The sequence below is a fragment of the Eptatretus burgeri genome, chromosome 13 (assembly GCF_056783735.1).
Source record: "Eptatretus burgeri isolate ZD-2024b chromosome 13, Ebu_testis_v1, whole genome shotgun sequence".
NCBI lineage: Eukaryota > Metazoa > Chordata > Myxini > Myxiniformes > Myxinidae > Eptatretus > Eptatretus burgeri.
The window spans coordinates 53,358,772-53,383,984 of NC_140973.1; the positions used below are offsets into that span (position 1 = coordinate 53,358,772).

Sequence of the window (25,213 nt, forward strand, 5' to 3'; positions counted from 1 at the left end):
GGAACACACCACGACAACGCGTGTACTGGGAGGTTAGGAAAACCACAATGTGGGTGCACAGGTGGACACGTTAGTGAAACCACACCACCGGCTGAATTGGATACCGGTGTACACATGTGCGATGCAACAAAGAAAACCAAGGTGCATGGGGATAGGTTACCTGCCAAGTAATTTCTCGCCAATAGCAATGCGAGTTCATTAACCATGCATAATGCATAACCGTTCTGGATGCTCGAGCCTAATCATATTCCACAAACGGTCATATATTTATAACCAAGCTCAACCATAAACAATCACAACAAGCTCCTTGAATGAACATCTGATTGGATGAAAGCATGCACTGTGAATTGCGTACGTACTTGTACTTCTTCAAGTATCACTTTTCGTATTAATCAGTTTTTTTTAATTAAAAATAATATACATATGTGAAAAGAGTGGTGTGCAAAAAGGTTTCATGATACTACAAGAGGGGACAATAAGCTGTGAAGCTTTATGACTGCAGATCATATAAATGTTCTTATTCGATGTTTTAATTGTGGAGGGGAGAGGGTAATGGGTGTGGGGGTATTGTGGGTAAAAATAATAAGGATGGAGAGCATAAGAGAGAAGAGTGTGGGGTTGGAGGTGATCGAGTGTTGATGGTGCTTTGATGTGGATAGAAGTGGGTCTGGAGGAAAGGGAGTGGGGGTGGGGGGGGGGGTTGAAAAATAAGGTTTCTTCAGAAAGAATAGAAAGAAGAGTCCATTTTTACGTGGTGGCGACAGTTCATTGTTATGTGCGTAGATATGGTCCATAAGAGCATGTTAATGGGAAATTCTTACATTTTGACATATTTGACATTGTTACTTATGCTAGTCAATAATTATATGCGTTATGCACGTTAGAATAATGTCATCATCTAGCATGTGAATTGATGCATATTGCGATAATAATCAATGAAATATTCACATATTTAATTAAATAATATTTATTAATTAGCTGCAACTCCGCAGTGCGCCAAGAATAAAGCCACGTGTCCCTGGACGGGTTCATAAGTCAAAAACAAATGAGATGATTGCACTTACAAGGTTATTGAGTGTTTACATCAGCTGGATGATCATCGTGGTGGATGTGATCATGAGCTGATCGCAATGTGTAAACATGAGCTGGATGATCATCGTGGTGGATGTGATCATGCGCTGATCGCAATGTGTAAACATGAGCTGGATGATCATCGTCGTGGATGTGATCATGAGCTGATCACAGTGTGTAAACATGACCTGGATGATCATCGTGGTGGATGTGATCATGAGCTGATTGCAATGTGTAAACATGAGCTGGATGATCATCGTGGTGGATGTGATCATGCGCTGATCGCAATGTGTAAACATGAGCTGGATGATCATCGTGGTGGATGTGATCATGAGCTGCTCACAGTGTGTAAACATGAGCTGGATGATCATCGTCGTGGATGTGATCATGAGCTGCTCACACTGTGTAAACATGAGCTGGATGATCATGGTGGTGGATGTTATCATAAGCTGCTCACACTGTGTAAACATGAGCTGGATGATCATCATCGTGGATGTGATCATCAGCTGATCGCAGTGTGTACACGATCTGGATGATCATCGTGGTGGATGTGATCCTGAGTTGATCGCAGTGTTTATACATGAGCTGGATTATCATGGTAGTGAATGTGCTCATTAAGTGCTCGCAGTCGAAACACATGATCTCGATGATTATCGGGGTGAATCTGCTCATAACCTGCTCACAGTCTATACACACGAGCTCGATGATCATCGGGCATCGCGTGTGCGCACTTTCATGAGAGCAGAAACGGCAAACATCAAAGCCCTCTGCAAAACCGTGGGGCGAAAGTGGTTTGAATTAAAATGGATTTTTGTGTTTCAAAAGACGAATCTCCTTTCTCTCTTGCACGCCCGTGAAGACTTAAAAAGGTCTGACATTTTCGCAGCGCCCCTCTCCTCTCCCTCGGCTTCCCGCCTTTCATGTTTGCAATCAATCATTCCCACCTCCTTGCTCAGATTCTCCCGACGAACCCCTGAACGCTATGCCTGACTTGGAAACACGGCTTGGACCAAGTGAAGGCGAGAGCACGATCCGCCCAGTCAGAGCACGCACTACAGATCAGGAAGACAGTGCCACACCATTATGACGAACTTGGCAATTTCTGCAACAAGCACCGAGACAAAGAATCAACAACAACAAACAATAAAAAAGGATTTCCAACCAAACGTTGCCATGTTCGTTACGATTCGCCATAAATGGAAAGAGTTTGGTATAAATATACATCTTAGGAATGGGTAGAGATGTAGAACATCAATTCGAAACATTTCACATTATTTAATTAATCTATCTATAATTCCAGCAGTGTGTGTGTGTGTGTGTGTGTGTGTGTGTGTGTGTGTGTGTGTGTGTGTGTGTGTCTAAGACCGCTGTTTCTCGACAACGACTGGTCCGATCTAATTGAAACCTGCCAGCTATATTGCTGGGGACCTGTGGTTGTGCCTTTTCAAGGTTTGATATTAATCGGACAAGTGGTTCCCAAGTTATGGCCATTTATTTACCAAACCATTGACAGGACATGGTGCTATGATGTCACAATTGTTCTTTTTTATTTATTTTTATTTTTTATTTTTGCACATACTGGCACGCACATACTAGTACTAGTAATTAATAACGCCAATAATGCCAACCACAGTGAACATCTCTCAATTCCACGTTTGTACCAAACATTAAGAATTGTCCATTCCATGATCCAGCCATATTTACGGTTTACCACGCACCTGCACAACTGCACATCTCATTGTGACTTGATCGCAGCAAAAAAGATGCCTATCCAGCAGTAAATTATTGTTCATAAGATGTCTATCATTTACTTTACAGGTGAGTAAGGTGTCCATCATTTGTCTAGTATGGGTTAGTAAGATAATAACAATGCATTGCGATTGCCGCGCCACCCACAGGTGGGAAACAAAAAGGTCTCCACGTCAGTCAAGTTAATTTGTTGCGAATTGGCTGATAGTAACACACGAATGTGGCGAATCCGCCAATAGGAATAGCCAAGCAGGCTTGTCGACGATCCACTGGTGGCGGCACTTAATAGGTGAACCCAAACTGCCCATTGAACAGTTTAATATCTGTCTGGTGTTGCTTTAACGGTAAAGGTGGCTGGTTTAAGAAATTAGGGTCTTGAGTTTGACCCCCTGTCGCGCCGTTAAATAACACCAGGTGGGTTGACTCAGCCTGTCATCCTTCAGAGGTCAGCGAAATGAGGACCAGCTTACTGGAAACAGGGGGCACTGCATCAGTGGCACAGCCATGCTCCCAGCAATGATGCAAACAAACAGCCACATGCTGCATAAAATCTATAATAATAAATGTCAGTGTTTGTCTGTCAGTCCGTCAGTCTGTCCGTCTCCTCCATAACTCCAAAACCATGAAACCTGGCGGCCTCAAACTGTGCATGCATACAATGGGAACTCCAATGTGAATGAAAATTGGTGTTTGGGTTAATTTAAACACCCCTTTTGAAGATAATTTAGGGGTTGCTCATCACGAAAAACCAAAATTAGCCTCAACAAGATGGCGATGCACCATCTTGGTCAGCCCTCTGTCAGCTGGCAAGAGTCTTAAGCTGCCATTTTTTGGCCTGCTCAACAATTCCCTGATTTGAAACAATCCACAACAATTTCTGAACGATAATGTTTTTTTTTACCCTTTCCTCACATATCATCGAATGCCTGATCATCATACCTACGAACTGCTTGATACACTGCAATGCTTATAAATGCCTGGAGACACCAGCGTTCGTGGCTATATTTCATTTCCACACATGCCATAACCTCGAGAAGCTCTCAAACTAAGCCAAATTACAAGAGTTAAGCTCCAGAGTTGAACTTAGCAGCAGTTCAGACTGCTAAAAAAGCGTTCATTTATCTAATTCAGACATAGTTTGATAATTTTGGCATCTGCCAATAATGGATGTGTTTGGGCATCTGCTGTTTAATATGACATATCGGAGATTGCGAATCGTTTTCCAAGCCAGCCGCTCCTTATCATCAGTTTAGTTGGAGTGCTTCCTTGTGTGCTTAAGCCACATGATGAGGGCTCTACAATAACCGCACTGTCACTGAATACTGCATATCGATTGATTTGAACAAAGTTCATGGGCTACTCACCTGCATTGTCCCCGCTTTATTATGTGGTGTGTCAGATGTTGATTAGCTTTCTGAAAATGTGCATGTTTATTTAACACCATGTGTCCGATTTTTGTACGCTCTCCATTCATTATATGACCTGTCACTTCAGAATAGATAAGTACATATAAAAGTCAACGTTTCATTTCGTATTGAAAAATTTCTTCAAACATTTGGTTGGAGTGCTTGCTTGAGGTGCTCTTCAAGGTTTCCTCTCTTTACAAGCTTCCTTGGCGATACCGCGGTGCAGTTCTCTGTGTGGACATCTCTGGTGTTAGGAAGGGAAAATAAGATGATGACAAGTAAAAAATCTTTTCAGTTACAAACAATGAATCATCACATCATGGCAGGATAGCCAAGAGGTATGCACACTCGCTCTAAGCTGTCTAGCCTGGGTTTGAATCACAACCCAGCTATAAACTGTCATCCCAGTGTTTCACAGACAGGGTAATTCATCAATGTGTGTGCCGTCTCTCAGATGGATGTTAAATTTGGCATAACATCTGCTGGAATACCCTCTCCTCTCTTCCTCAGCACTCTTACCTCCCCTCTTTTCCCCCTCCCCTCTCACCCCTTTGACTCTCTCACCCCTATCCCACCACCCTCTCTCCCTCCCACCCCTCTTCCTCCCAGCCCTCTCCCTCTCTCCCACCCCTCTCCCTCTCTCCAACCACTCTCCCTCTCTCTGACCAATATCCCTCTCCCTCTGACCCCTCTCCTCTACTCCCTTTCATCTCTCTTCCCTTTCTCTCCCTCCCTCTCTCTCCGTCCCACCCCTCCCCCTCCCCTTCTGTGGAGTCGACTGCAACATGTATGCATCAGATTCGGAGTGAGCCGACCGGAGGGGTGAAAAGGTCGCTGCATGTGCGAGCATGCATGCAGCCAGGCCTTTTCTAGGTAGATAGCGTGGGTTTTAAATGCTCCTGCCTGGTTTTATATAGGAACTGACGGTTAAAAAGATAATGTTGCTGTTTGGATGCATTTTATCACTCTTCCCTTCCCTACCAACATGCTGCCTTCCATTTCCCTCCCTTCATGATGCCCTCCCCTTCCCTTGCACTGCCTTTCCCTCCCATTGCACTGCCTTCCCTTCCTATCATGCTGCATTCTACTCTCCCAGTATTTCATGCTGCCTTCTCTTACCATCAGGCTGCCCATCCTCCACCTCCCCTCACACTTACCTCCACCCAAAAACCCTCCCCTCTACAGCCCCCATGGATATCTCCTGGTGGTCTCCATGTGCTGTATTAACATACCCCATTTTGTTCAATCATGCACAACAACCTCCCCTTCTCCAAGTCCCAACTCCAAACAAAAGTTGAGAACCCTTCCTCTCACACTTACCTCCTCCCAAACCCTCCCCACTCCCCCCCTCCTCTCTCCCATATCCTTCCTTGCTCCCACCTTCCTCCCGGAGTGTAGAGCAATGTTTGGTTCGGCATTACTCTTCTCACCCTCCATTCTTAGCTCCCCCTTCGTCACCCCTCCTCGCTCCACTACCCCGCTTTGCTCTTCCCTTCTCACTCCCCCACCCATTCTCACTCCCCTCTCCCTCCCCCCTCTCTCCTCTCTCCCTCCCCCTACCCTTTTCTTCCCCCCACCCCCATCCTTTCTCCCTCCTCTATCCTTCCCCTCCCTCCCTGTTAATATTCTCGTCAGCGAAGCGACGGGTTGTATTGCCTCATAATAAATAACTAGTGGAAACCCGTGAAGTCACGGGTTTGATATTGTGACACAACTGAAGGTAAAGTGAAGTGCAGGTATCACAAATAACTTGATTGTGACAGCTGAACTTAAATATATTTCTCCTACTTTGAAACTATGTCAAGGTCGCTTACTCATGGTGTTGAACAAAACAGATATATATATATATATATATATATATATATATATATATATATATATATATATATATATATATATATATATATATATATATAAAAAAATGGTGTCCAAGCTAAGCAAAAAATTGATTAGACACAACAAGAGGGTGGGGAAGATGAGAGCTTGAAGTTTGCATGAAGATGCAAACATATGCTCAACGTTTACCTTTCACGGGAATTACACGACACTTCTAACATACAATATGAAATAACTATTCTCGTGTTTGTGCCATGTTACCTCTAAACCAGATCCAGAACATGTTCCCTTACATGGAAGTTCAATGCAGAGGAGGCCATTAGCCCCAGTAAAGCCTGCGCTATAATTGCCAACATGCAGTTATTTGTCCATGCTCTGTCCTTTTTTAATGCTGAACATCAAGCAAGGAAGCAGCAAGTACCATTAATATTTGTTACGACTTGGCTGGAGTTCTAACCACTGACCACCCAGACTCAGAGCAGATGCTTGAATCAATAAACCACTGAGTCCATTTTATGAATTGTCTAGTACGGGTTGATAATAATAGGTCTACCGTTTGTCTAGCATGGGCTAATAAAATCTTTATCATTTGTCTCGTATGGGTCAGTAAAATGACTATTATTTGTGTGGTAGGGGTTCATAGAATGTTTATTATTAGTCTAGTGCATGTTCGATGCTCGAGGGAGTTACATCCCAAATAAATCCTTTACTTTAATGTTGCATGCATGGGTAAAGCACTACTTCAGCAACAATGTCCTTCTCAGGGGAACCTGAAGCTGAATGTTGGCAGACACAGATACCATAAAGATCCAAGATAACTTTTCAACAATGTATACATTTTGCCTGAAATATCACAGCCAAAAAGGTATTTGCCTGTGGGTTCAGTAAAAACAAAGGGGCGAGATGTGTTTGACATGACAGGTGAGATGCTCCGATGACCTCTTCCCGTTCTACAATTTCCTCATTTTACGAGAATGGGCTGCTTAGAGGCAAACCCACACGGTAAAGGACAGAAACAAAGTCAGTTCATCAGTGTTAACGTTTAACAAAGGGATACACTGCTGCCAATTCCATATATTGTAAGTATTATCTGCTCAATTACTCTGATTGAACTCGTGAAAGCATCGATTTAAAATCGAGTTCGAAAATCGGTCAAAAGTAATATTTGTGGTACTAACATGCATCTCATGGTACTTGAAGGAATGAAACGAAAAGTGTCAAAGCAAAGAGATCTCAAGTGTTTGTCTTTTGCATCGCACCATCCTTCACTGTTTCGACTTCCATATTGTATAGACTATAGAACCTTGCTCCAATCACAACCCTTATTCTTTCTCGTGGTGGTGTTGTATCTTCGGACACCACCTTCCTCAGTCAGGTTATGGTGAGGCATCTTTGACAGGAAACGCTAAGACAAGTTAAATCACAATATTTGTCCTTCTTACACATGTGGACTGATGAAGAGCAGGTCAATAAATCGACAACCCGCAACAGGGGACTTCAGCAACCAACAAACGGACAAACAAAATGAAAGTACAGTAAATAGATAAAACTGCAGGTAGACAGAGGGAGCAGGCCTTGTGAGAATTGAAAAAAAACAAACAAAAAAAAACTCGTCACCAGCGGTGTGGGGAAACGTAAGAAGGGAATAGAATGCCCTTGTGTGCCAGTCTTTGAGAGAGTAAATTAAAGGCCAGATAAGTTCCTTATTCTTACATAAATCTGACTTTTATACCCTCTTTATATGAAACCTGGTCGCACTTTACGTAAAGGTATACTTAAGCTTTATGACCTGCCTTATAATATTTTACCATTACCCAAAAGGACTTGAAGCACTCTTGTTAAAAAAAATTCTGGACTAAAATAAAATTAACTAACATGACATCATCACAAAGTGCATAATGTGACATTGTGTGGAACAAAAATAGGAATTTGAGAATTATCTGTTTTCAAAAAAATCACAAGCATTTTATTGCATTAGCACAGAGTGGGATTTTTTTTTAATGCGGTTTAAGAGGGCACGATTGGTGGAGGACTGATTCTTCTTCTTCTTTCGGCTGCTCCCGTTAGGGGTCGCCACAGCGGATCATCCGTGTGATCCGCATAGTGATTTGGTACATGTTTTACGCCGGATGCCCTTCCTGACGCAACCCTGGTCGCCTCTTACGACACAGGGATATGGTACACCTATTTTAACCGGGGTATACACCGGCCCAGTACACTGGTACTCACTTTGCTGACCTCGGAAGGATGACAGGCTGAGTCAACCCCCTGGTGTATAAATTCAGTGGCCGAACGGGGCTTGAACTCAAGACCTTTTGGATCCCAAGCCGCTGCCCTAACCACTGCGCCAACACCAGGCTTGGTGGAGGACTGATGAAGATGCAATAAGTTATACAGGATGCAACATGCACTACGTTAAAGCACCATAATGTAATGAAGGCAAGTGTGTGTATATATATATATATATATATATATATATATATATATATATATATATATATATATATATATATATATATATATATATATATATATATATGTAAATATATATACATATATGTAAATATATATATACATACACTTATTGTTACGGATTTTAGAATCTGGTCTGATGAATGCATCCACACATCCAGGTCCTCAGACAGTTATTTCCTTAAATGCATGTTCAGATTAGCCCCATCCCCATGTCTAATGGGATCTTAAATGTGATGCGTTGAGAAGGGTAAAGGATATAATAGATCCCTTCTCTTATGGGAAGCTTTTTTTCTTTATGACAGACACGTGTAGTGGGGACGTAGCTTAACGATAGAGTTAAATGGAACGTGCATTAGTATAAGGGATAACGAGGGTGCACGAGTTAGTTAGAGGAAATGAGTTAGGTGATGCTGTGTTGGTGAGTGAAAATGTATTTGTGTGTGATAAATGAATTATGAGCGTGAGGGCAGGGCAATGGACGGTATGAGTGTGAGTAATAGAATGCATGGTGTGAAGGATTGAATGGGGGGGGGGGGAGTGGATCCCACCCAAGGAAACCTGGGGGTTAGTTTAAAGTTAGATAGAGGGATTGGGTAAATTTACACATGGATGTCATTATGCGGTTGGTGCTGATTGTGGAAAGTTAAAAAAAAAACATTTTTTGTGTGTTGGGTGCAGTGGATAATGGAACGGCTGGGGGTGTGGCTTGTGAGAATCGTGTTCGGATGAAGCAGGCACCCCGCACGCTCGTCGGCCAGTTGAGGCCGTCGGTAGGTCCAGGGGGCCATTCGTGTATTTGTGGACGCAGGTACCCGAGGAGAGGGGCATGGCGTGCCAGTGTAGTGTTCAATGGGACCGGGTGCCCGAGCAGCATGACCCGGGACGCCAAAATGCCAAATGGGCATCATGAGGGGGGAGTGCCAGTGAGGGCATCCCCCATGTTAGGGTGAGGAGCAGGCAAGCTCGGAGGCAGCTCCAGCGACCCGGGGGTGCTAATGGTGAGTATGCATGTGGGCAGACCTGCTAGTGTAGCCACACTACCCAGCCACGAAATTGTACGATGGCACAGAAAGAAAATTTGGTGGGCAAGGCCCAAAATTGTAGGAGCACCAACATGTAGGCGATGGGAATTTGGGTTTTTAGAACCCCATAGTTTAACGAAGGCCTCTTGGCAGGGTATAACCCTGGGGACAGTTTAAAAGTGTAACAAAATTAGCGCAGTTAGGATTGATGAAGACCCCTTCGCACCATCCACTGTCGGGATTATCGCCGGCTGCTGGACTTGCCCTCCTGACGGACTCGAGAACGAGACTTGTCACGATGTAAGTGTAAGATTGCATGTAGTTCGGCTCTTTCTTCCCATGGAACCTTGAGAGGATTGGGTACAAATTTGGCCATGGGGATAGTCGGATATAGAAGATGAGACGTAGTGACAAATTGCAAAAAGAGGGGGGCTAGGGTAGTGTATGGGTGCGGAAATACGAATGGGTGCGGACGAGTAGGGCCAACCTCGAGCTCTCTCTCCCGGCACCACCACCACTGCCCCAGGTATGTGCACACCAGGGACTGGCTGACCATGTTGGGCGGACCTGGTGTTTGGCATTACCTGGATTACCTTTTTTCTTTTCGTGCTGTTTGCCTTGCTGTTTCGCTTTGTCTCGCCACTGCCCCAGGACCATCAAGGCTGTTCTACATCAAGGCATCACTCACCTCACTTCACCCATTTGCTCCGTGACCTGTGTTCCACCCACACCTGTTCTGTGCACTGCTACTTGCTGCAGCCTCATGCCAGGTGACACCGTTCCAGTTATCATGGTGGTTCTTGTTTATTTTATTTTGTTGAACTGCATTTACTGTAGCAGCATGCCACCACACTTATGGACTGCCCCTTTGTTGCAGCCCCTTCATACCAGCTCATACCAGCTTCATTCCAGCCACATACCAGGCTCATGCCACTTTCCTTCACCTTTGCCACACATCACCGTGACCATGAACTGCACAAACGCAGCTCTGTGGAAGAAGTGGCCCTGTTCTTGTTGTTGCTGCTTCTTGATCAATTTTTATTTAGAAGGCCACAACGTTTATGGCCTGTATGCCGGTCACTGGCCTGCCAGTTTATTTTGTTCGGTGTGCTGGTGAAGAGCATGAAGGTGGCAAGAATCAGCAGGTGTTCTTCCCCCTCTCCACAATTTTTCTTCTGCATTTCTCCAGGTCCTGGGTCAGAAATTGTATATAGTTGTATCGTTGTGTCAATTCCTAAAGCCCACCGGTTATGTGTTGTAGTTTCAAAAATTCTGGAAATTTCGGTGCAGCATAAGATTGTCTGTGTGCATAAGGTTATACTGTTCCTTGTTAAATAAGATTCGGTTCAGGTGATCACCTAATCAGTACCTCACTAAGTAGAATGAGGTGTGCCTGTGTTGGAATTCAACAGACACTGGAATGGAATGGCTGCCATACATGTAGAGATGCTGATTAAAACATTTTTTGGGTGGTCTCTTATTTTTTCCCAGAGCTGTATACATGTGTATATATGTATATATATATATATATATATATATATATATATATATATATATATATATATATATATATATATACATATACATATATATATACATATATCTATATATATATATATATATATATATATATGTGTATATATATATATATATATATATATATATATATATATATATATATATATATATATATATATATATATATATACATATACATATATACACACATGCATATACAGTAGGGAGAACAAGTATTTGATACACTGCCGATTTTGCAGGTTTTCCCACTGACAAAGCACGTAGAGGTGTGTAATTTTTTTTATCATCGGTACACTTCAACTGTGAAAAACGGAATCTAAAACAAAAATCCTGAAAATCACATTGTATGATTTTAAAATAATTAATTTGCATTTTATTGCATGAAATAAGTATTTGATCACCTACCAACCAGGAAGAATTCTGGCTCTCACAAACCTGTTAGTTTTGTCTTTAAGAAGCCCTCCCATTCTCCACTCATTACCTGCATTAACTGAACCTGTTTGAACTCATTATCTGCATAAAAGACAGCTGTCCACACTCAATCAATCAGACTCCAACCTCTCCACAATGGGCAAGACCAGAGAGCTGTCTAAGGACATCAGGGACAAAATTGTAGACTTGCACAAGGCTGGGATGGGCTACAGGACAATTGGCAAGCAGCTTGGTGAGAAGGCAACAACTGTTGGTGCAATTATTAGAAAATGGAAGAAGTTCAAGATAACAGTCAATCTCACTCGGTCTGGGGCTTCATGCAAGATCTCACCTCGTGGAGCCTCAATGATCATGTGAAAGGTGAGGGATCAGCCCAGAACTACACGGCAGGACCTGGTCAATGACCTGAAGAGAGCTGGGACCACAGTATCAAAGAAAACCATAAGTAACACACTACGCCGTCATGGATTAAAATTCTGCAGCGCACGCAAGGTCCCTCTGCTCAAGCCAGCGCATGTCCAGGCCCGTCTGAAGTTTGGCAATGACCATCTGGATGATCCAGAGGAGGAATGCGAGAAGGTCATGTGGTCTGATGAGACCAAAATAGAGCTTTTTGGTTTAAACTCCACTCGCCGTGTTTGGAGGAAGAAGAATGAATGAAGAACAACCCCAAGAACACCATCCCAACTATGAAGCATGGAGGTGGAAACATCATTCTTTGGGGATGCTTTTCTGCAAAGGGGACAGGACGACTGCACCATATTGAGGGGAGGATGGATGGGGCCATGTATCGCGAGATCTTGGCCAACAACCTCCTTCGCTCAACAAGAGCATTGAAGATGGGGCGTGGCTGGGTCTTCCAGCATGACAATGACCCGAAACACACAGCCAGGGCAACTAAGGAGTGGCTCTGTAAGAAGCATCTCAAGGTCCTGGAGTGGCCGAGCCAGTCTCCAGACCTGAACCCAATAGAAAATCTTTGGAGGGAGCCGAAAGTCTGTGTTGCCCAGTGACAGCCCTGAAAACCTGAAGGATCTGGAGAAGATCTGTATGGAGGAGTGGGCCAAAATCCCTGCTGCAGTCTGTGCAAACCTGGTTAAGAACTACAGGAAACGTCTGATCTCTGTAATTGCAAACAAAGGTTTCTGTACCAAATATTAAGTTCTGTTTTTCTGATGTATCAAATACTTATTTCATGCAATAAAATGCAAATTAATTATTCAAAAATCAGACAATGTGATTTTGAGGATTTTTCTTTTAGATTCTGTCTTTCACAGTTGAACTGTACCTATGATAAAAATTACAGACCTCTACGTGCTTTGTAAGTGGGAAAACCTGCAAAATCGGCAGTGTATCAAATACTTGTTCTCCCCACTGTATGTATGCATGTGTTGATGTGCATGTATATATATATATATATATATATATATATATATATATATATATATATATATATATATATATATATAGATATATACATACATATACATATATAGATATATACATACATATACATACATATATTGTTATAGTTTCGATGGTGGGGTGATTCGTACCCTACTCTCGACAGACAAATGTTGAAGATTCAGCGTAACTTAACAGCACTGCCGTCTCAGGGGTTATAATGCCGGCTAGTTCGGCACAGCCCTTGGGTCACGTGCCTCGGATCATGATACCAACGTACACCTGGGCCGTACCAGTTGGGGAAATAGACTCCGGCTAGAGACTGGGTTTGTCAGAGACCGAGCGAAGTCTGCCAGTCCGTAGTCCGTTTGGTTTTAAATACAAATCGAGCGGAATGTTCCTCAGCATGGCACAAATAAACTCAAGGCGGGAACTTTCATATGAATCAGCCATATTTATTGGGGACACATCGAGGAAACACAACAAAATCAAAGCATTCACGAACGTTATCATTCATCTATAACCCGCTCTTAACTAGGGATACAGGTTTTGAAGGGGGCCCTAGCGAAATAAACCTTAGACAACATGCAGACAAGATGCAGACAAGACATGGAGTACTTGGTGATGCCTCATGGACGAGGGGAAAGTGTCAAAGGCACGAATGCGGCTCGTGAGAAGCCGATGTCAACGGATTTGAGTGCCCAAGCTCGAGCATGCAGCATGGCAAGATGGCGGCGACGCACTCCTTTTGTCGCACCGCCCACGCACGCAGCCTCGGCATGTCTGGCCCCCATAAGGTCAACAGCACAATGGCGAAAGATCCACGGTGTGCTCAAGCTGGGTTTTCACAAGGTCCAGCATACAAATCCAGGCCTGGCCTGCTCACCAGATTAGGCCAAATCGGGTGTTGGGCTCCACAGTTGGATCGACGGAATGGAAAGACGTGTTGAGCCGTGCCGGGAGCAAAGACAGTCAGAGGCTCCGTGGTTGGATTCAGGATGAACCTAGGGACGACCTGCACGCTGGGTCCATTGCCAAGGAGGAACAGCCGTCAAGTCGCTCCTCATCAAGCATATCGCAGACTCGACACTGGGCAGTTGCTCTCGAAGCAGATTGCAGACTCGACACTGGGCAGTTGCTCTCGAAGCAGATCGCAGACTCGACATTAGCCGTTTCTTCCTTGCCTTACCGGGGCTTGCTCTTCTGGAATGCCTCCGGGGATACGTGATTGGTCCATCCCTCGAGTCCGCAGCTCCTCTTCACCAATGGGCTGCCAACACGTCTCGCCGACTGACACTCTCAGAGTGCTGGGCAGGGGCTAGTTAGAAGGGGGAAGGAAAAAGAAGCAAGGCGCCTCTCGGTACACCACTGTACGATCACTGGACAGCCTGCTACACCTCCCGACACACCTGTAATGTCCGATTACCAAACAACCTGGCTAAACATGCATTTAAGGGGGGATCTGGGCTAATCCTATATTTAATAACCCACTAAGGGCCCATTTCTGCAACAATATACAGTATCTAGCAATATTATACTACTAATATTGCTAACCCATTACTTGTTCCCTGAAAAGGGCCTTCTTAACAACTCTGATATCTGTTTACATATATATATATATATATATATATATATATATATATATATATATATATATATATATATATATATATATATATATATACGTATACATACAGGGGGCTGCAAAAGTAGGTATACAGTAAGGATTATACCAGTATTCATTACTGTATACCTACTTTTGCAGCCCCCTGTATCTATATTAATATTTCGGCACACCCCTTTCTTTGTTCCACCATCAGATTTTTGTTACTGCATGAAATGAAACAAAATTTGGCACATATACTAATGATATTATTGTCTTCCTGAAGAGGCCCCTCAAAATTCGTTTTGATGCATTTTCACAAACTCCAACGGATTCCATTCAAATTCGGTACGATTATGGCTTTTGGTCCAACTTAGGTCATTGGCTATAAGTTTTTTCCATAACACTTCCGATATTCGAAAAAAAATCGATAAATCGATATCCCTTATGGGATTTTCCATTCAAATCCACTCAAGTTTAAAGCCTACGGGGGACGCAAATTTCCACTTTGCCCCGGGCGCTGTTTACCTCTGCTACGCCAAGCTGTTAGGGTTCGGGTTTGGGTTAGTGTTAGGGTTAGGGTTAGGGTTAGCTACCCTAACAGCTAACCCTAACCCTAACCGCTAACAGCTATTCAGGAAATTTGCAAGAAAGCCCGGGCAACACCGGGCTTTATTGGTAGCCCAAGCAACGCCGGGCATTACTACTAGTATATATGTATATATGTATATATGTATATATGTATATATGTATATATGTATATATGTATGTATGTATGTATGTATGTATGTATGTATGTATGTATGTATATGTATGTATGTATATGTATGTATGTATATGTATGTATGTATGTATGTATATGTATGTATATGTATGTATATGTATGTATATGTATGTATATATATATATATATATATATATATATATATATATATATATATATATATATATATATATATATATATATATATATATATATATATATATATATATATATATATATATATATATATATATATATATATATATATATATATATATATATATATATATATATATATATATATATATATATATACATATACACCGGGCGTAGTGGCGTGCGCCTGTAATCCGGTTACTCGGAGGCTTGGGTTGGAGGATCGCTTGAGGACGGGGGCTCTGCACTGGGCAGGGTGTAGAGCAGCCCGGAATCATGGCGAAACCCAAATCCTGATCCCTGTCTCGTAAGAGGCGACCAGGGTTGCGTCAGGAAGGGCATCCGGCGTAAAACCTGTGCCAAATCAGTATGCGGATCATAACGGATGATCCGCTGTGGCGACCCCTAACGGGAGCAGCCGAAAGATGAACAACATATATATATATATATATATATATATATATATATATATATATATATATATATATATATATATATATATATATATATATATATATATATATATATATAGATATATAGATATACATATATTCCATGATAGGTGGATTGTATAGAAAATCACAATGAGGAATCCTTCACGTTATTTGCAGCTGTTAACTGGTTGGAAACATTTACACATTTGTCGGTAAATTATTTAATCAGTCCACGAGATTTGACACGTCTCCCCCAATCCCTCCTCCTCCCACACATCCCTGTAACTAATCGGTGCAATGATTGGAGCTCTGCGTGCCTTCGACTCAGTAATGCGGTCACGTTAACATGTTATGTTACTCGGCCATCACTCATTCTACACCTTCCTTTGCCTTCAAAAGCACACATTTCACACAGGTCGTTATGGAGGAGTTACACATCACAGTTGTTGATGGAATCGTGTCTGTGAAAGAGGAGCAATGAGTATGAAAAGTTGAATTTCCATGTGTATCTCATGATGGTAATACATAGGAAAAGAATGGTGTGAAATGTTGCTCAATCTGCATGGTCATTCAGATACCATGATTGCTTCGGAGGACCAGCAGTAGATGATGTCACAAGTTCCCATTAAATGAATGCTGTGAACATACCTATCATTGATGGACGTACATAATACTGTAGAAATGCGTGTTTGTGGACTATTATGGACATCTTTAGATCTGCCATCTTTAAACCCATTAATCTTGGATAGATCTACTATTGTGGACATCCGCGTACCTGCCATTTTTGGACATCCGGGTCGTGCTTGGACAAAACTATACTACTGCAGAAGAGTTATACAGAATTGTTACCAAAGACACTTTCTAAACTTGCTTTTTGTCTTTTGAAATGGTCTTGGTTTTTTTTGAAGAAAATCCAATGATCATCAAAAGTTAACCATATTTAATTTTCACCAATCCTCAAAATGAGAGTTCAATTGATGTAAAATACCTTTAGTTATCATTGCTGCTAAGAGGTGACCATGCTTGGTTCACATAGTTCCAGCGACAGTCAAATGGGTACACCTGAGTCCTGACGCTGAATTGCTGTTTCCCCGTGCTGGGTCATTGCATGTGAAGATCATCGAATACATACGTTTGGTGTAGTAACTGCAAAAATGGATCAACACCACAAATCATAGACCAGGACTTCTGTCCAACACCACAAATACAAATGTGTGGATGAAGGAGAATCTCAGTAGACAATCAAATGTGAGCAGTCACAGTATTGGAATCGAGCACCAAGCGGTTGTTGCAGATGTTGGGGACAAATTGAGCGTGAAGTTCAAACAGACTTGATGGACAGCCGATAGACTTCTAATTGGGCAAAAATAATCAAGACTACATAGAATTTATACTGCTGGATGGAGGTCTCTTCGATTTACCCCCGAGAAGTCGCACTAGAAATGCCACTTGACTTAGTCACGAAACATTCATCCAGACAATCAGAAATCGCCTAAGACGTCATAACTTACATGCACGATGGCCTGATGGTCAACTTCTGATGAAGAATCCACCGTCGTCAGGCTCTCATAGACTCCAAGAGGTGTAGAGAAGCGAGATGGGCCAAATATTCCTCTCGATTTCTCCTTTGGTAGTTTCCCTTAAAAATTCCCTCCAAATTGATTTACTTCATACAATTAAGATGTACTTTAACACATTACATACAACTAACATACCACATACAATCAATATATAATTTATTTAACACATATTTAACACATGTATTTAACATACATGTACTTTAACCTACGACATATAATTAACTTGCAATTTTTTCTTCACATACAACAGAAATTGTAAATTCTTTAATATACAACATGTAATTCACATACGAGTATAATATCTTTAACATATAATATATAAAGCTCTTTCTAAACACTGACTCACTGATATAAATGTTTAGTACCTTCCAGGTGGGGTAAAAAGATAAAATGTTGCACACTGATGAAATTCGGAGGCAATATAACAGGAAAAAACAAAATAATAAAAAATGTACGTAAACGAAAATATCCACGAGTAAAAGTAAAAGTTCCTATTGCTTTGAGAGGTATTACTATTTATGGTTTTGAGTGCTCTATCCATGTCCTTCCTCCTGGAAAGCCGAGCTTTTAAAACAGTAGGAGACCAGATTTAATACATTAGAAAGGAAGGAATTACAAGTGATTCCTTTGTATATGTCTCTGATCTATGATGTGCATAAGTATTGATATTGTCCTGTCCACACCGATTATCTCCGACGCTGGACGGATGGACCAAACTGGCTTTTTTACTCCCTCAGACTGTGTTTGATTAATGGCGGGTTTCCACGTGTGAGAACCGAGGAGAGACACGAGAACCTTAGCTCTGTTAAAACCAATGAGTTTATTTCCAAAACAAAACCAGGGAAAAATTGGCCCAACGAAGGAATACGATGGCGGGTTGGGATGGGGAAGAAAAAGGGAAGATGGAATGGATAATAAATAATTATATGCAATGACAATAAACCTATGGTGCCACACACCAGATTTAATCACAGACAGGGATGGGGAATGTGAACCGGGTGGCCTCAGCTGTTGGTGGAAGAGCTGGCGATGATGAGACGAGTAAGCAATGAGCAGCCAAATAAGCAATGAGGAGGCGAGTAGGAGAGACGAAAGCAATGAACAAGTCGATGAACGCGGAAAGGCAGGAACACGAAAAGGCAGGCAGGCAGGCAGGCAGGCAGGCAGGCAGGCAGGCAGGAAGGCAGGAAGGTAAAGCCGAACAGAGTAAAAGTTTCCTCTGCGGTGCAATCCTTCTTTCCTCTCCTCAGCCACAAATCTCCTCAGAAACTCTCAGTCCTTTTTCCAGGCTCTCCTCAGAGTCACTCTATTCAGCCTAAGCTCTCTTCAGACTTATGATCCTTTCAAATTCACTGCACCCACATGATTCCAGGCTCTTCCGCTCACTCTCTGTGGACAACACTCCTCCCATCGAGGTGTACATATCTCTGCCCCCCCCCCTCCTCTCTCTTTCTCTTGCCTGGCAGAGCCCCAACGCCACCAATTGACACCCAGAGGGACATTACAAGGGGTTGTACATACAGTTCCTTAGCTTACTCCATAAATAATTATTACCACGCACCATCCCATGTATGGTGCACATTCAAACAAGACAATCCTAAAGCTAACAGTTCCCTACTTAATCACATTGAGTTGGACTTGCTATTCGTACACGGACCGTGCTACTCTATACACTTCTATCTGTTCTATGGCAATGTCTAACCTCCTCCACAAACATAATAATACGTTTTTTTTTATATTACTAATGCTCCTGTATACCATTCTAAGTCTATCTATGACATCACTGAGAGTGATTTTTGCCGTGGCAACAAATCATATACTGTAAGTAGCTTATTTCAACAATAATAATATTTGTAGATATGGTTTCTATGAATAATGGAATAAATGCAATACTTGCAATAAATGTAGTATTTCAGAATAATGATAATTTAGTAATTTCAGAAATTCAAAATAATGATTACTTAGTAATTTGCAGGTGATTTGTATGAAGAAAGACACGACAACAAAATTATCATGGTCGGTACATTAGCAAATTAGGTTGTGAATTCAGAACTGCTCACCAACTCTGAGTGATATAAACCTTTTATTTTTCAGTCTGTGGGTTGTTGAGATACAGTATGTACCTTTTGCTATTTGACAATATATAAAGCTGTTTCTAACCACTGACTTACTGACTCACTCAATGACTGATATAAATGTTTAGTACCTTCTGGGTAGGGTAGAAATCTGAAAGTTTGCATGCTGATGCAACTCAAAGCCAATATCCCAGAAAAAAAACCATCACAAAACCGTTGGAAATTATCCACAAACTAAAATATCCACGAATAAAAGTCAGCTGGCACAGGTGCTGTCTGCCTACTGCAGGTCACATAACCCGAGACAATGGACATATACATAAATAGAATGCTTCATCGAATATTGCCATGGCAGCAATTTATATCAATAGCTGTGCCTGCCAAGCTTTTCATTTTGTTTTATGCAGTGGCTGTAGAAGTTTGTTCAGTGTCGTGCTCGACTTTTCTACATTCGACTTGTGTTTTTTGGTGCTTTGACTTTCTCTCTCCAGACAGTGTATAGTTGTAAGCAATTGCAATATTCGATTCTAAAAAGTAAAATATTCTACGTGCTATTATATGTTTTTCTATTGCTTTAAGAAGTATTACTATTTATAATTTTGTGTGCTCTTTCCATATTCATCCTTCTGGAAAGACAGACTTTTAAAATAGTCTAAGGAGACCAAACCTTATCCATTAGAAAGGAAGCCATTCCAATTGATTCCTACGTCTTTGCTTTATGATGTGCTTAAGTATTGTTTTGTTTTAAAGATTGCTAATCACTAAGTAATCTTAGTAATTAGCAATTTAATTACTAAGTAATCGTAGTCATGCAAGCACACTTTTAATATTGCACATTTATTTACATTGCATTTTGGGTCACATGACTTGCCATTTTTTGGTCATTGTTTGATTAAGTTAATTATGAATATGAAACAGTTTTAGTTTGTCTTTTGCCTTGCATATCATTATAACCTAGTGCTCTTGATTATAAAGCTCTTTCACAAGCCATATCAGCAAATATATAAAACTCATATTTATTGTGTCTGCACATAAGATTTATTTATTTATTTGTACACACAGTCGAGGCTCATGGAAGAGCTGGTACTAGTACAATGAACAGATTAGAACACAAGCAGACAAAAGGAACAGCTGAGAGAGGGGGAAACACCTCTCTTAGTTGTTCTCACAGGAAATTCCTCTCTAGGGAAACGCCTCTCTCACATGCACCTGAGTAATATCTTGCAGTCTGCAAGCATGCCCCACTGGTATTATATACAATACAATTAACATGTGATTTATTTAATATACTACATACAATGAAGATGTAATTTAGCACTTTACATATAATTAATGTTACATCGTATATTATAACACGTGATTTTTTTTCACACTACATATGATTAACATTTATTTATTTAACATTTTACATATTTAGGACCAAAGGCCATAACTTGAGGGCAAACAAGATGAGTTAGGACAGTTTTAAGGCTGTGGTCTTTCAGTCGGATGGTGGTTCATGCATGGAATTAGGGCGTGGGTCAGATAGGGTCACCGTACATTTCTCCTGACACCGTCCCCCCCCCCCCCCAAGAGAACTGAACAAGATTGTATTTTTCTGAAGCAATGGGATGTCCTGGGCATGAAATAAAATGTTAACATTGAAAATATTGGGATGCACCAGCTATTTGAGCCCTTTTAATGGATGTACCCGAAAAAACTGTGAATCACTGCTCTGCGTTGAATGTGAATACCGAACCAAAGTAAACATGCTTCTTCAGAGCCTCAAAAATGATTGAATACCCGCATATTATATATGAAATGAAAGCTTGCTCCCTCCGTTACCTAAGGTGGACGGAGGTTGTATTTTCACCCATGTCTGTTTGTTACTTGCTAAATTGAAAATTTGCAAGGGTAATGGTTGTTCTGGTCTGTTTTTATTCCCATACCGGTTTCACCGGAGGGGACTATAGGTTTGCTGTCCATCTGTCTGACCGTCCAACGGACTCCCGTCTGTGGTTTTTCAGACTTTTTCCCTCATATCCATTCACATATTCAACTGAATCTTGGTACATGGCTTTATTTTGATAAGTTACAGAACAAGTTCGAGTTTTAGAGTGTTTTGTCAATTTTTCAGTTATGACCTTCATGGACGAAGAAAATATCACTTTGGTAAGGGACATGTATTGCAAAGCAATTCTCACTCTTGTTCTGTCTGTTTGTTTGTTTGTCTCTATGTCAATTGCCTACAGGTCATATTTCCTCTCTAATCTTCATGAAACTTAACCACCTAGTCGAGGAACGCCATTGTTTTTTAAGTCAAAAGGTCAAAGATCAAGGTCACAAATCATCAGTTTTCATCCAATTGACTTTACATATATGTATGTATATATATATATATATATATATATATATATATATATATATATATATATATATATATATATATATATATATATACTAAATACTTTATAGAAAACCGAAAAACACAGGTGGATGGTGAACTCTTCGATGTGAAGCCTCGGTCAACCCCTGTGAGTATGTCCATGAATTACTTATTATTGGACCTTGACTATGTTTAAGAATTACGTCTATTAATCATGATACCCAACAGTAACGATTGTTTATATTCCCAGGACTACAATATGCACCACTTCAACTACTATCTGCTTCTAAGGATGCTGATAGCAAACTTGCAAGGTTGTGTGTCCGGTCAACCTGTGTGTTCAGTCCAAGTGATGACAGAAACGTGCAAACTTATCCCTGATGTCATCAAAAAGCAACATTGATATCACAGTGAATGGTATCACAGGTTTACTATGAATATCAACCTTGCTTAACAATTTAATTCATCCGACCCATCATGTTCCACCAGAGCAAGTACAAGAAGTTCAGATAAAGGTGACAATATCTTGTTCAAGAGAGATTGTATTTTCTGCAATTATGAAGGGAGGAAGAAAATCAAGGTCAAGGGGACATGAACAAGTGAAGGAATTTTTCAGTTTGAATGTGATGGTTGGAAATCTGTCTTGGAGATGGCTGAGCAGAGTGGAGATGGAAATCTGCTTGTACGGAGCAGAGGCGAAGATGTATTTGGATTGAAGCAAAATATCACAAGTCTTGTAGGGTCAAGTATGTGCAGAGGCCTGCAAAATGGCGGAGCAAGAATGATGAGGAATGGCAGAGGCAAGCTGAGCTAGTTGAAGCTCATCGTGTTGCATTTGCTGATGTGTGCAAAGAAATCGACACAGTCATTCTCGAAAACAAGAAAATGATAAAACTGGTGGATCTGTGCAAGATATATGAGTACATCAGGAGCTTACAGTTCACATACTTCCCAAACCCCAACCTCCAGAGTGAGAACTAAAAAATCAAGCTTGAGAAACATGAGGAATATAAGGACAAAGTTGTCTTTCTGCAAGCTTGATTGCACAGGAGAATGTGTATAACTCTGATATTGATGTTAGCCAGGCACTTCCATGCATGTATGAACTCAGTTCCACATACATGGTCCAAGAATGTGGAAGCTATCACCATCAAGCGATTCTCGACTGCTTTGCAAATTCAGATGAACTGAAATGGCCACCACCTGCTCAAGATCTACTTGCGAATATGGATGATGTCTTTCAATCTTGAATTTTGTCAGAGCGAGGAAGGTCACCACCCACACGTCAAAAGTACATCGACTTGTGAATTTGCCAGGATATCTGCCATGCGGCTACCAATGATGAGTGGAAACAATCGAAGCACATGCTGATATGCATGACACTACTGCAGTTGTTCAGGAGTGAGAGATTGATCACCCTGTTGAATGGAATAAGACACTCAGAAAACTACTCATTCTCTCAAGAGCTAGAAATAGCCAAGGCTGTGGAAGAAACATCAAGTCAGTTATCAACTCAGATCATTCGTGAGAGATGGTTTCGTGCAGGGTTGCTAGATTGATTCCGGGCCAAGCTAAAATCAGCTACGAGGAGCAGCTGAAGGAAACAGGACTTTAAACACGAGGAAGGAGGCGGTTACGAGGTGATATAATCGAGATGTTTAAGATAATGATGGGTATGGACATAATAAGTGCAGAAGAATATATTCAGCACAGTAGACAGTGATAGGACCAGGGGCCATAGCCTGAGAGTAAAGAAGAGGAGAGGTAAAGCGGTAGTAAGGCAGATGTCTTTTACTTAGAGAGTAGTTAATGCATGGAATGGTCTCCCTGGAAAGGTAGCGGTAGCAGAGACAGCAGATAAGTTGAAATTGTAATTAGATAGGTACCTGGAATTATTGGGGTGGGGGAGCAGAAGGCAGCGAGAGGTGAGAGGAATGTAAATCAGACACGCGGTGGATCATTAGTTATGATTCATAGTTTCATCAAAATGCTTCTGCATAGGATAACAGTGAAGATGGAAACAAAATAATGTCTGAAATCCATTTTCTACTGTTCCTACTATAAATAGCGCCTAGAGACAAACAGTGCCCAGACATGTCTGGAGACAAACACCGCCCAGACACGTCCGGAGACAGGCACCGCCCGGATGCATGCAGAGACAAACTCCTGCCCAGAGACAAACACTGCCCAGACATGTGCAGAGATAAACACAGTCCAGAAACAAACATCACCCAGAGACAAACACCGCCCAGAGATGAACACCACCCAGACACATCTGGAGACAAACTCCTATCCGGACATAAACTCCACCCAGACGCATCTGGAGCCAAGCTGTCCAGAGACAAACACCGCTTGGACAAGTCCAGAGACAAGCTTCCGTCCAGACACGTCTGGAGACAAACTTCCATCCGGACACAAACACCGCCCGGTTGCATCCAGAGCTAAGCTGTCCAGAGACAAATTACCCAGACATGTCTGGAAATGAACACCGCCCAGACGTAAACACTGCGGGGACACGTTTGGAAGCAAACACCACCAATGGTGAGTGGAAACAATCAAAGCACATGCTGATATGCATGAGCGGAGCGAAGCTGTCCAGAGACGAACACCACCCAGACATGGAGCAAAGTTGTCCAGAGAGAAGCACTGCGTCTGGAGCTAAGCTGTCCAGAGACAAACACCACCCAAGCACATCCAGAGACAAACACAGACATGTCTGGAGACAAACACCACCCAGAGATAAACACCACTCGGAGAAAAACATCGTCTGAACATAATCACTGCCCGGCCAAATCCGTGGAGAGGGGAGAGAGAGGGAAGTGTGGGAGGGTGCTGCTCTGATTAGATGGGTGTGGAGTGAGGATGGGAGAGAGAGGGAGAGAGGGAGAGATGGGTTGTTGCTTTATGAACAAAAAACACACACACATGTATTTATTATTATAGATAGAGGACTATAGGGATGATGGGTAATTGTATGTATGTGTACGGAGTGTTGTTGGTGGGGGTCTCATCAAAGGGTGTTGTGTGGTTGATGTTGTGTTTTTTACCTAAGACTGTCGATGCCAATGCCCCCTTCCCTGGAAAGAAAGAAATACAAAAAACTTCAACAACTACAAAAAAAACTTCACAAAAAGCACTTACTTAAAAAACCAAATTTGCATTTTTTCATTTTGATCCAGTGTTTATTATGATAGTGTTGATATTTTCATTAAAGCATTCTACATACATGACCAGTTGCTCAAATGGTGAAAATTTCATGTCAATCCGACAAGCGGTTGCAGAGAAAAACCATTCTCATGTTCT

At 41.7% G+C, this 25,213-nt stretch overlaps 1 long non-coding RNA gene across 1 annotated transcript; it reads right to left on the reverse strand.

Annotated features, from left to right (window-relative positions):
* Positions 1-1,040: 1,040 nt before the first annotated feature.
* Positions 1,041-25,213, reverse strand: LOC147014497 (uncharacterized). Its single transcript, XR_015050446.1, has 3 exons — positions 25,137-25,213; positions 24,958-24,987; positions 1,041-4,470 (listed from the first exon to the last, which is right to left on the reverse strand). It is a non-coding gene; the product is annotated as an uncharacterized LOC147014497 (long non-coding RNA).